At 35.3% G+C, this 13,843-nt stretch overlaps 1 protein-coding gene across 3 annotated transcripts in view; it reads left to right on the top strand.

Annotated features, from left to right (window-relative positions):
- The window catches only part of LOC126161346 (alpha-ketoglutarate-dependent dioxygenase alkB homolog 7, mitochondrial), a 229,287-nt gene that overhangs the window by 185,115 nt on the left and 30,329 nt on the right, over positions 1-13,843 (top strand). The gene's annotated exons all lie outside the window — the stretch shown is intronic.

The following is a 13,843-nucleotide window of genomic DNA, read 5'->3' as shown; positions in this document are numbered from 1 at the left end:
AGAAGTTTTGATCTCAAATTCTCTGTCATTCACAAGGATTCATACAGTTTGTTTTTGGTCAATGTCCAGCATGTTGACACTACTCATTTGAATGTTGTGATTCATGGTCAACTTTAATTCACTATGCACTTGTACGACACTGCACCGTTTTTCATTCTGTTGTCCATCGTGTCCTTTGTTTATCTCTTGCAGTAAGCAAACATTTCCGTGAGTCACTGGGTAGACAGCGTTGCATTATATTGTTGCCGCACGACTGGCTGTACAGTATGTCTCATAACATTTGTCACACGAAGATGACTTGTCACACCTTTGAGGTCTACAGTTTTACATCGATTTTAATAATGTTAACAGTTTTTTAACTTCCATGTCGTTGCTGCTAACATGAACACTCTATGGGCGTTCATTTGTTCTATAATCACTGTTCATCACTTTACTTAAAAGAAAACAGTTTTAATGTGTCCACTAGAATTTCATAATTCTTGTGAGACATGCTTCACTGTCCTAATTGCTGCTAGTGTTTCATAAACCACACAACAACAATCTACTATGCAAATGGCACATAACAAAATAATTAATTTTTTGTCCATGTGCACATTGTTCCATACTGTAATAACATGATAACAAATAAAGATGATACACTGTCAAAAAAAGTATGAAACAAGATGACTGCTACAACCTTCTACACTGTCCTGACCATAAGATCATCACTGAACTGTGTAAATACCAGTACATTTCCATATTTAATGACGTACATGTTATTTCTGTTCATTTATACTCATTCATTCATATTTTTGTTAGGATTATTACCAGATTATGGGACAGATGTCCATGTTCGGTTCACCTAACAGGGAAAAACGTCACAAGAGCAAACAGCAAATATAACCGTGTAAAGAAAAAAGTACCTAAAACGGTAGACAACAGGAAAACGTTCTCTCAGTAGTGAATGCGGATGCAGACAGACACACAACTCACACACAGTTAACATTCATTACATGTGTGCACATAGGTGATGTTCACAGAAACATTGTTGACTCATTTACCCTCTACATGAATAGACATTATCTACCTATATACATATTTATATTGGGAATTTCTATATCCTATATAGAAAAGATAAAAATAAGGGTTTTCAGTAACTTGTATCAAGTAAATGACCTTTTCAGATTAATTAAATTTTTATCATAAAAAATTCTCACCTTTTGGGATTTATATTTCATGAATACCATAGTGTAACTACTGGCATGTAATCTTACAGACCAGTACATATTAATTCATGAAATTACTTACGATAACATTTTCACTGACTACTATTTACATATTTACAATTGTGCTATTGTGCATTAGCACTAGACTTATTATTTCCTTTACATAGGAATTAAAAGTGGGTTCCTACTGCAAATATTTCTTAATGTCTCTATGACAATATAGTCCTTTTAGGTTCCCTGTCCTCATATGTTCTAGTAAACAACATCAAACATGTGGGATTGAGGTTATTTTAAATGGTCCTTCGTATAATAATTGCCGTTTTCTATTCTTCCTTCTGATTAGTGATGCCTTGGGATGCATTCTGAGCAATACCAATTCATTGACACAGTATTGCTGTTTGTTAATAAGTTTTTTTATCAAATTTTGCCTTGCAGAGCTCAGATTGACGACTTACATTCTGTAATGCTACATGCAGTTTCTCCTGATGTGTTATTTTTTCTTCTTGGATCTTTGGTATGGGTTTAGCCCATTCATTTACTTCGTTCTTCTGTCCATTCATGAGTTCCATGGTGTAAAATTGGTTGATATGTGCAGTAAATTGTTGTAGGTTTCCATAAAACTATTTAGGTATTCTATCCACTTAGTGTGTTTATTGTGGGCATGAGCTCATATGAACAAATTTAGCTCTCTAAAAGTTCTCCCGACCAGATTACTGCTCGGAGAAAACTGTGAAATCAAGACATGTTTAATGTTAAGTTCTTCCATAAGGTCCTTCCACCTCTCTCCAGTAAAATATGTAGCATTATCAGTTATTACAGTAGATGGGCATCCGACAAACTTGATATAATCATTTTTTAACCTTTTCCCAATACTGTTGGCACTTGATGTTCGAAGTGGATACATTTTTATATATTTAGTAAACAAATCATACATTACTAGGAGATATATTTCAACTCCCCTCTAGCAGTTGATAGGGGTCCTACAATGTCGATAGCTGTGCTCTGCCATGGAGATTGTGCAATAATGGGATGTAATACAATGTACCTGCATACATAGCTTGGTTTCACTTTCTGGCATATTTTACGTGTTCTTATAAGTTCTTGTATTTTTCTTTTTAAATTCGGATAGTAACAATACTGATTTATCTTCATTGTGCATTTGATAATGCCGAAATGCCCCCATGTTCGATGTGTTAGCCAAATTAGGTCTTCAGGAATACACACCTGCCAATTACTGTTTGGATTGTCTGATTTGTAAAACAGCATATCGTTGCTCAACCGATAATACTGGTGGAAAGCACTGTCAGTTTGCTGACGCAATATGTCTTTGATGTTCTTCCACATCGGATCATTTTCTTGGCATTGCTTCAATTTTTTCCACATCGCTAGATAGTCTTTTGTATTAGCTTTGTCTTTTACCAGCAAAATCTTATAGTCTGTGGAGCTTTCAAATAAGGCTGCAAACACTGGTAAACCTTGCAGCAGCCTGGGTAATGCGTCAGCAACTACATTGTCCATGAACATGCCTGACTCTGAAGTCATATTCTTGTAGAGCTAGAGTCCACCGATCTAAACGTCCATGCAGTAACTTGCAAGTTAACATAAAACTCAAAGCCTGATGATCATTCAGGACGTTAACATGCTTCCCATATACATAGTACCTGAATTTTTTTTGAAAGCAAATACTATAGCGAGTGCCTCAAGTTTGGTCACTGTGTAGGAGCGTTCACATTAGGTTAGATTCTACTGGCAAATCCGATCATTTTGACTTCCAGTTTATCATTTATCTGTTTAGCATGCCCTGATTCCATAATTTGAAGCGTCTGATGCAATAAAGAAATCCTTTGATATATCCAGCTGATAGAGAATCGGTGCATTAATGAGTGCCTACTTGATATTCTCATAGTCTTCTGTGAACTGCGCTGTCCAGCACCATTGTGCATTTATATTTAACAGGCTCAGTAATGCTTCGCTGTTAAGCTGCTGACTTGTCAGAAATCTTCGAAAATAGTATGCTAACCCAATGAAACTTTTGAGTTGTTTTTTCGCCCGTGGGTACGGAAAATTCTCAATTGCTCCTTTTTGCTTGGATCTGGTCTAATTCCTTGAGGCGATATTATGTGACCTAAGAATTTTATTTCTTGTCGAGTAAATTTCGATTTTTTTAAATTCACCGTTACTCCTCTTGCTAGAAACTTGTTCTTTTCAGGTATCTGTCGCTAGCAAAAGGTCATCCAAGTATGCTGTGACCTGATCTAATAGCTGGGGTCCTAGTATGTTATCTAACGCTGCTATAAACACACCAGCACTAATATTCAACCCAAAGGGAAGAATTGGTAGCTTTGGCCCCCAAACACAAAAGCAGTATATTGTCTAGATTCATTAGATAATAGGATCTGCTAGAATCAAGAACACAAATCAAGTGAAGTCAGATATTTTTTACCAAAAAATTTCTGAATTTGTTCATCGAGGTTTTCAGGTCTCATTTTCACTGGCACTATAATCTTGTTGATGTCTCGTACATTGAGAACTAAATGTATACTTTTATCTGCTTTGGCTATAGCCAACAAAGGGCTGCTTATGGTGAATTTGATGGTTCAATAATTGCCAAGGCCAGCATTTTTCGGTTTTTCTTCATTACTCCATTTTTCTTTGTCCAGGGGACCAAGTATAAAGCTCTGCAATAGGTCTTTGGGGACAGACTTTCATATCATAAATATAATCTTTTATGGTACCTGGTCGATCAATCAATACTTAATGATATCTGGATAACAATTTTATTAATTATCCAGCCTGTGAAGCGTCAATGCAAATTGCCTCTTTCACTTTCTCCTCTATTGCTGCACCGATGTCACTCATGATTGGGTGCATCATTGTTTCATTTAATATGATACTTTTGTGGGTGATCATATTCTAACACCAACAATTTTTGTTTGCTGACAAATACATCTAATTCTTTTGTCAGAGGAAGGCTCACACCAAACTCCTGATTTAGCTTCAACATTATTGGTCGCAGCTGGTATTTAAGTACACACTTTCCCCAGACCATAATCTATTACAGCCTCCCTGTCCTGTAAAAACTCAAGGCCCAGTGACACCGGTACTGATAAGTTTTCCATTAATAGGAACATGCATATAACACTATTACTTCCAAAGCAAACTTCAACCTGTGTCTGGTACTTTATAATTTGTGCCTTGTTTCGAAGCGCTCCTATAATTTTGCAATTTGTATCAGGCAAAATCGGCATGTCTTTTTATTTGCTTCACCTTCTTAAAAAGTTGTGTGTTCATCACTGATACACTCACACCCATGTCAAGGAGGATAATGGTTGCTACACCATTGATGGTTCCATTGACACTTGCCTGAATACTTTCTTTTTCTTCTCTATCACCAATGGCAGAGTCTTGATAGAGTTCATCTCCAATTTTATTATCATTCAGATAGTGAATCCTATTAACATTCTCTCGCATAGACCTATTGCTTTCATTCTTAATCTCGGTCTCCTGGCAAAGGCATACAGGGACCGAGATTAGCTCATTGACTTTGGTATATTTTGTTTCGGCTCCCAGGATACCACCACTATTTTCACATTTTGTGATTCTACAGTCGGAGGTGGCCTTCTTTGGTCCCATAATTTTGGATACTGGTTATTCAACATGAGTGTAGGCTGTACATGATTTACTGGCTAACCCGGATTCATAAAATTTTGTTGCGGCTGTCAGTGAATTGGCCCTGGTTGTCGCCAATATTCACTGTCACCACACATATTTTTTTGTTTATCCTTGTATGGACTGTCCGATGTATTTTCATTTTGTCTTCCATGATTACAATTATTATTATTATTGTTGGCATTTTCATTACTACAATGCCTTTGATTGCCATTCGGATGCTAGGGGTAGTCAGTCATTGGTTTCCTGGTAATTATTATTATTACAGATTATTATTTACCGTTTCTGTACTTTCTATTGCTATAGCTTTTGTTTTTGTTTTTCTTGGGATTGCCTTCGCTTCTATTTCCATTATTTCCATTCCAGTAACCTTTTCTGTTTGAACAGTTGGCACTATTTGTTGCATCAGAATTATTTCTGGGGTCTTCTTGGACTAACTCTAACGAATCTATCACAGATAAAAATTCCTTAAGATCAGTATCTGTGACGTTAAACAGCTTCTCCCTAATATCTATTGGCAATCTAGCCTTCAATACTTGTAAATAGTCCCGTGTGGTTACTGGTTCATTTCCAGTACTGTGCCATATTAATGTATTTTTCAAAGTATTTTCTCAAAGAGCCTGTCTTCAGGTTATATATTTCTGTGTTATATACAATCTTTCTTAGTCGTTTTTGAGTCGATGCTGACCAGAACTGGTCAAGAAACACCTCAAATTTGTTAAATGTTTTGCATGTTTCTGCTGTTTTCAACGCCCAGAGCAATGCATCACAGGAAATGTGTGAAACCACAAACTGGATTCTCTTTTCCTCCATCCAAGACTTAGGAAGAACACTTCTAAAGTTCCTAATAAAAACTGTGGAATGAATATTCTTTTTTACTCTCCTCATTGAATACATGGAATTGACGATGTTTAATTAAGCTCTCTTCATCCATTAAGGTACTTAAGTGCATAGAATTGTTGTCATTAGCAGGCTGTGTACTGACTTTAGTGCAAGTACACCCTGATTTTAATTCGAGTTTCTAGGTGGAACAAAATGCTGGGCTAATATAAGTTAATTACTGAAACTTGGTCTTTCATGCGCTGAAATATAGGATTTTGGCAAATTTTTATTGTTCCTTTGCCTGTCACTACCAGCGTCCTCGATGCTGTGTGCTAACATTGTTTCAAAATTGTGGTTTTCCATGTTCAATACCTTGGTTATTTCCATTCTGACTTGTTTCTGTACTTCTGTATTGACTCCACAGTAGTACCCAAAGCTTTGAATTGGGTTTCTAACTTACCTTCTTCGGTTTGAAGATTATTCACTTGCATTGATACATTTGCCGACAGCTCAATACTAGTTTTTATTGCACTGATTTATTTGCTGAAATGAGTCGTAATTGCTTTATCGCAATCGACTAACACCTTATTAATTCTATGGACAATCTCCTTATCTTGTTCTATAAAAATATTGTTTATTTGTTCCATTAGTTTCCTGTCACACTCTTGCTCCCAGAGCTTGCTTTGCTGTTCTTTTATAGCATTTTCTTGTCTATGATTTTCCTTTTCCTTCTCCATTATACTGAACTTTTCAAATACCGGTAATAATGGTAGCATATTTGGTAGTGACATAGCTTGAGAATTGCTAATTTCTGTCCCTTACTCAGTAGAAATATTATCATTCACTTCTAACCGTTTAACTGCAGGAATCTCCATTTGTGTTAACAACTCCTTAGTTTCATTTTCGCTTGAAATATCAGGTAATAAATTGTCATCATCAGTATTTACATTCTCAAGCACTTGCACTGAAGTGTGCGAAGGTTGATGTATTTGGTGGTCTGATGCCATTTCTGCATCAGCCTACATACTTATATATATATGTCATTACGTACATGTGCTTGCTTCCAAGCCACAAACAAGAACATCACTTCCTACCCCTTTGTCAGCCGTCAATGGATAGCACAGCTTAATTTTTCTTAGATGTTCCTCAGAACATTTGAGATGACATACAAAGACGTACAGTAATTTCTCCCGTGTTGGACTGCCAATGATACATGAAAAGAAAATAACATAAATATTAATATTTTGTTATGGGACACTACACCTGTAAATAATTACAAAATTATAATGAATGTAATTATAATGATAATTATAATAATTGGGCACCAGTGAGGCATGCGAGTATTGTGGTTTGATTGTGTGTTGTACAATTTCAGCAAGATTACAATAAAACTAGTTACTTATATCAATGTAACATGCAGTTTTATTTAAACACTGCTTTTCCCAGATAATGATCGTTATTTTATTAAAGACATCTCCACCTGGGAATATGTAGCAATGTTGTCTGTCTAGCAGTGTAAATGACACAAAGTTGCAGATCGTTTATAGAATTTAATGCTACAGTTATTCGAGGTGGCAGCACTTTTCTTTAGGCAAAATGAACAGTTTTGTCACACAATACCACATGCACACAAGTGTATTTTTCCTGTCAAAATATTTCATAAAAGTTGTTACGAAATAACCAGGCTCCATACATCAGAGATAAGAATTTATGTCACGTAAGATGCTATTTGCACTCTAAAGATTATTCACAATCCAAGTCGAATTTATTTCCTCGAAGTGGGTTCTGGGCCACCAATACACAATTATTGTAGCAATTATGACCAACAACATTTACATCTGTATATAAAATCAGTTTAAAACTGCCACTGCAATATTTCACTAAGTTGGCGGTTAACATAAGACAATCACCTATCGAATCTGGTTCAGGCTTTGTTTTGCTCTCAACAAATAATATATATTAAATCTTTTCTGTCTCTTAACTATGTGCATTAACATTTAAAAGTATTTCTCCATGTTAGTCACTCATTATTCAGCATTTTACCAATAATTCGCGCTGTAGATCAATAGCGCCAATGGCTGCACTCCATTGTAGCTGAACAGAAAACTTAACATTTACATAGGGCAAGAATCATATTAAAATAAAAATTCAAACACGCATATTGATTTCAGTGACACAAAAACTCTATTTTCCAAATATTACTTAACAACATTATACAGTTTTTAATTACCTCAGTGCTGCAAGACATCAGCCATGTCCGATCATTACAAAAGTTCAAACAAGACGAAGGATTATACTAGAAGAATCATAGATAACAAAAGATGAAGATTTACATTATATTTTTCCATGAATATTGTCTGAAATATATTTTTCATAGGAAATTAAATTATGTGTCTGACAATAATTATTTATTATTATTTTAGTATCAATTAAGTCCTTTTTTTATTAACATGACATTAATGTTTGTTCAAATTCCACATATAATGCTGTCATGAATATTGTTCTGAATAAAATATAGTTGTGGATATTACAATGAGTCGATCAAAGTTAACAAGGCACTTTCCTTCCTTATAGAGGACATTCACGTCTGCAGGAGACTTTCCATTGATTTTGTTTATTCCTACCATTTTTTTGTCTTATCGCTTCACCTCAATCTGAACAAAGGCAAACATACTTAAAAGTCGAGCAGTCGTCAACAAATTTAGCGGCACAGTGTCTGACGAATTTAGGTTATGTAGCGCTTTTCATTTCCTCTTTCAACTTATGATCAATCGAAAAATTTTTAGAATCAGCTTAAAATGAATACATCATACAGTTCAATGTTTTGTGTTGCATTATACCATGAGTGTTTCGTTGGTGGCGTTTTAATTGCTTTTACAAGTAAAATTCTTGTTGAATATGAAGCACTGGTAGAAACCTGAAGATTCATTATTTGTAACATGAGTTTTGATTTCGTTCAGCTGTTGAGGGTGCGCTTTGGAAATATGCTGCTCCAGAGTCTTGCGATAAGTGTAGTAGTTTCCACAAATTTCACGCTTAGAAATACTCATTTTAAATACTTTTAGCTACACAAAACTGCTAAGAAGTACACAGTGGTGTTTCTTTTGGAAAACCTGGAAAATCTCAGGGAAATTCACGAATTTTATACAATCGTGGTGAATTCTGCATTTTAGCTTAGCAATGAAAATTGAATGATTATGATCCACACGTTCATATTCCACTTGTAATAAAAATATATACAGGGTGAGTCACCTAACGTTACCGCTGGATATATTTCGTAAACCACATCAAGTACTGACGAATCTATTCCACAGACCGAACGTGAGGAGAGGGGCTAGTGTAATTGGTTAATACAAACCATAAAAAATGCACAGAAGTATGTTTTTTAACACAAACCTACGTTTTTTTAAATGGAACCCCGTTAGTCTTGTTAGCACATCTGAACATATAAACAAATACGTAATCAGTGCCGTTTGTTGCATTGTAAAATGTTAATTACATCCGAAGATATTGTAACCTAAAGTTGACACTTGAGTACCACTCCTCCGCTGTTCGATCATGTGTATCGGAGAGCACCGAATTACGTAGGGATCCAAAGGGAACGGTGATGGACCTTAGGTACAGAAGAGACTGGAACAGCACATTACGTCCACATGCTAACACCTTTTTATTGGTCTTTTTCAGTGACGCACATGTACATTACCATGAGGGGTGAGGTACACGTACATACGTGGTTTCCATTTTCAATTACGGAGTGGAATAGAGTGTGTCCCGACATGTCAGGCCAATAGATGTTCAATGTGGTGGCCATCATTTGCTGCACACAATTGCAATCTCTGGCGTAATGAATGTCGTAGACGCCGCAGTACACCTGGTGTAGTGTCGCTGCAGGCTGCCACAATACGTTGCTTCATATCCTCTGGGGTTGTAGGCACATCACGGTACACATTCTCCTTTAACGTACCCCACAGAAAGAAGTCCAGAGGTGTAAGATCAGGAGAACGGGCTGGCCAACTTATGCATCCTCCACGTCCTATGAAACGCCCGTCGAACGTGTACCTCATTCCTCATGGTAATGTACATGTGCATCAGTGAAAAAGACCAATAAAAAGGTGTTAGCATGTGGACGTAATGTGCTGTTCCAGTCTCTTCTGTACCTAAGATCCACCACCGTTCCCTTTGGATCCCTACGTAATTCGGTGCTCTTCGATACACACAATCGAACAGCGGAGGAATGGTACTCAAGCGTCAACTTTAGGTTACAATATCTTCGGATGTAATTAACATTTTACAATGCAACAAACGGCACTGATTACGTATTTGTTTATATGTTCACATGTGCTAACAAAACTAACGGGGTTCCATTTAAAAAAACATAGGTTTGTGTTAAAAAACATACTTCTGTGCATTTTTTATGGTTTGTATTAACAAATTACACTAGCCCCGCTCCTCACATTCGGTCTGTGGAATCGATTCGTCAGTATTTGATGTGGTTTACGAAATATATCCAGCAGTAATGTTAGGTGACTCACCCTGTATATATCGTGGATGTTATACCCAAAGCATACAACATTTATTATAATATTGTAATTCTTTACAGGTGTAGTGTACCATAACAAAATATTAATATTTATGTTATTTTCTTTTCATGTATCATTGACAGTCCGACATGGGAGAAATTACTGTACTTCTTTGTACTTCATCTCAAGTGTTCCGAGGAACATCTAAGAAAACTTAAGCTGTGCTGTCCATTGATGGCTGACAAAAAGGTAGGAATGGATGTTCATGTTTGTGTTTAGGAAGCAAGCACATGCACATAATTGACGTTCATTGTGTGTGCACTTTTAAAAAATTAGCAACAGTTCAGTTGTAATGACAGCAGCGTTAAGTGATAGTGCTTCAATATATGGCTGCAAATGTAATATTGTTAAGTGTATTTGTCTTGTAGATATTTCAATGAAATTGAATTTTATAAATTGCATATTTTAAAATAGTTAATATTTCTAAGTGTTTTAATTATATGAATATTATTCCATATAAATTAACGCAATTTAAAAACTGTGTTTAAATTACTGCTTATGGTTGCTATATTGTGCAATTGAGATAAAAGAAAAGTCATTATTGTAGTATTTCCTCTTCCCCTCTTTCCATTACTTTGTCTACAGCATATTGACAAAATCATTAGTCCCACACCTGGAATTCTCAGGGAAGTTTTTTCCAAGTTTGAATAGCCACATTGTAAGTAGCTTAGCGCTATTAAATTCTTAACATTGCTGTCATGTGTTTTTTTTTTTTGACTAATAAGCTGATACTGTTAAACTGAAGTACATTTGCAGGAGTTGCACTATTCCTCAATGTAATTTGATATATAACCTGGTGGAATATGTTCTCCTTCAGATCTATTGAGGCTGTTGTGACGATCCAAAAGAAATCATCTATGTATTATGTATTTGTTCTCTGCAGTTGTCTACATCTATGAGGTTCTCCTCACTGTAAATGTATATGTATGGAACTAAAACTATGTATCTACTCCTGTCCCTATGAGAGCTAATAGTTTGTAGCCTATTTGTTTCAGTATAGCTGAATGAATGTTAGTGTGATAACTCATTTCTTATTTTTTGATCAATCGTATTTGCAGATCCTATTCCCAATTTATTTTATTTTTGGTGCACTATTTTTTTATTTGATTTATGTAACGTCCATGTGATGACATGTTCCTATCCTAATTTATTACATTTTGACACCTAACAAAGAGTGTAATTTAATGTACACATTACTTCCTTTTTTATTTTTGGGTTTCTTGATACTTTGTTGTTTTGTGTGACCTTCACTAAGCAAATAATGATTTTTACTTTTAAATAATTGTAGTTATGAGTAGGTATATTCTTAAATAATTTGTACCTTATTGATTTTACACAATAAATAAATACCAAATGGAAACAGGAGGTGGAACCACTGAAAGCTCTTCACTTATGAAGACTGATAAGTATTTATAAATCAAACTGTCATCCTAACAATGTTATGTAGCGATGTACACCTTTCTGGTGTTGCATTGTTTCTCAGTATGGTCCCAGCTCCCACCTATCACAAAAATCCGACTGCTTTATTATGTACTCCTTATATGCTTCTCAGTTCCTGTGGTTGCCTGAGTTATGAACTAGTGTTGACAACGTTCAGTGCCATCTCATTATGTCTGTACTGTACATGGTTTGTAATGTGTAGTTTTACACTGAACAGCTAAGATGATTCTTTCTGGTTAGTCAAACATGCACTGCAGTGTGCAAATACTTTCAAAATTGAAATCAAACAGCGGAAAATCCAGTATGGAATAACAATGATGTTCAGAATAACAATGATATTCTGTTGATATCGACACGGTAAGCCGCAGTTCTATCTAATGACACAAGTATTTCTTCACAAATGTGTTGTAACTTGCTACCGGATTCATGATTTTTATCCCTACTTGCGCGTATTTTAGAAGAATTTTAGGAACATCTATGTCTTCTGATATTGTACGAACTCTTGGAGGCAAAAAAATAATTCAAATATTGATCATAAATCAGGTAGGAAAAGGATAAACACAAACATAATACTTACGACACATCTGAGGTTCTCCTATCTTGCTGCTTGGAGGGCTAGTGTCGCTTCAGCTGTCAAACGGTAATAGCTTTTACAGCAGTGAGTGTCGCGACTGTTGTCTTAGACTGTCGTTCACCTTCCCCCTTATAATGAGTAACATATGAGATATTTGTACATACGCAGTCATAAAATATAAAATGAATAGGCATACAGAATTATGGAATTCACGACTGATTTACTGAAAATTTAGCTATTAATCGCTACACGTCAGAGATTGCTTGTATCTTAGAAACCAGAGCCAATCGGGGAAATCCCTTATCACATTCAGATTCAGCATGCCAAATATACCAAATATATGTTCAGGTATCCTCGGGAACAAGTGTTTTTTTGTGTTGTGTTATTAGCCTGCTAAGAAACAAAGTCGTGCAGTGCTTCGTTTACCACAAATTGTATCAGTGCGGTTTCGTTTCTGACAGTTTTCGAGCTTTTCTTATTAATTTAATAGAAATATGTCCTTCAATAGTCCACATTATGTACATGCGACTGCGCTCTCTCAGGAGTAAATTATCATTGTCGATAATTTCCAAATTAGCCATGAATTATGTAAATTCAAGTAAATATTCATACATGTTGATTAGCTAATAAAACGACCTAACACTTCGAATAAAAAATATAAAGAAGACTGACACACTTTAAAAGAATGAAAAGTGGCTTAGTCTCAGTCATCCGTAAATGATAAAAAAAAATTTCAAGTTAACTGTTTTAGGAGACTTATGTTATATATGTATCAATGAATGGAAAATGCTGCTATTACTATTATGGAGGTACTGTAACTAACTGAATATATTATGATATGTAAATAACTTGAGAACATGAATACTGAGAGAAAAATATAAATATAAGTATAATGTAGCATCTAAATAATTTCCAGGGCCTTAAAAATGGCTGAAAAATGTATGCAACATTTTTATAAGTATTGCCACTTTGATATATTAAATTGTAATAAATAGGTTAAATATTGCAAGAAAATAGGTTTAAGTTGAGCTGTCCTATATTACAAGTACACACTTTGTCCAAAATGTAATCAAATGGTACCAAATAAAAATCAATTATTTTGGTGCTGTAGAGTTTTATGGAAGTTTGTAATGGTTGACAGCATCTGATGAACTGTTGAAGAAATTTGCTGGTTTTCATATAGTTCACATTAAAAAAAGATGATGATATCCCCAAATTAGAACATATGTCACACAACTAACACCTTCGTTTACCACTGGGGAGCTTCGTGTTCAGTACCTTTGGTTAGACATATTTAAATAACGAGTATGAAGTAAGCAGCTTCTCACTTTCAAAGAAATAAGAGACAGCAATAGTTTCCAAAATTATTATAACTGAGCCAGCTGAAGATATAATGATAGTTTGTACTTTAAATCGTCTGCTACAATGGCTAGCGTAGTCACAGTCTAACATAGACTGTGGCGTAGTTATGACACGACTATATCTATCGATGTGCCAAACTGTATCTTTGAAATAAGCCACGGTATCTCTCATGAAGTGTATACAAATAAAGG

This window comes from Schistocerca cancellata, chromosome 2, assembly GCF_023864275.1.
Source record: "Schistocerca cancellata isolate TAMUIC-IGC-003103 chromosome 2, iqSchCanc2.1, whole genome shotgun sequence".
NCBI lineage: Eukaryota > Metazoa > Arthropoda > Insecta > Orthoptera > Acrididae > Schistocerca > Schistocerca cancellata.
The sequence above is the reverse complement of the archived record's forward strand: the minus strand, read 5'-3'. Positions and strand labels throughout refer to the sequence as shown.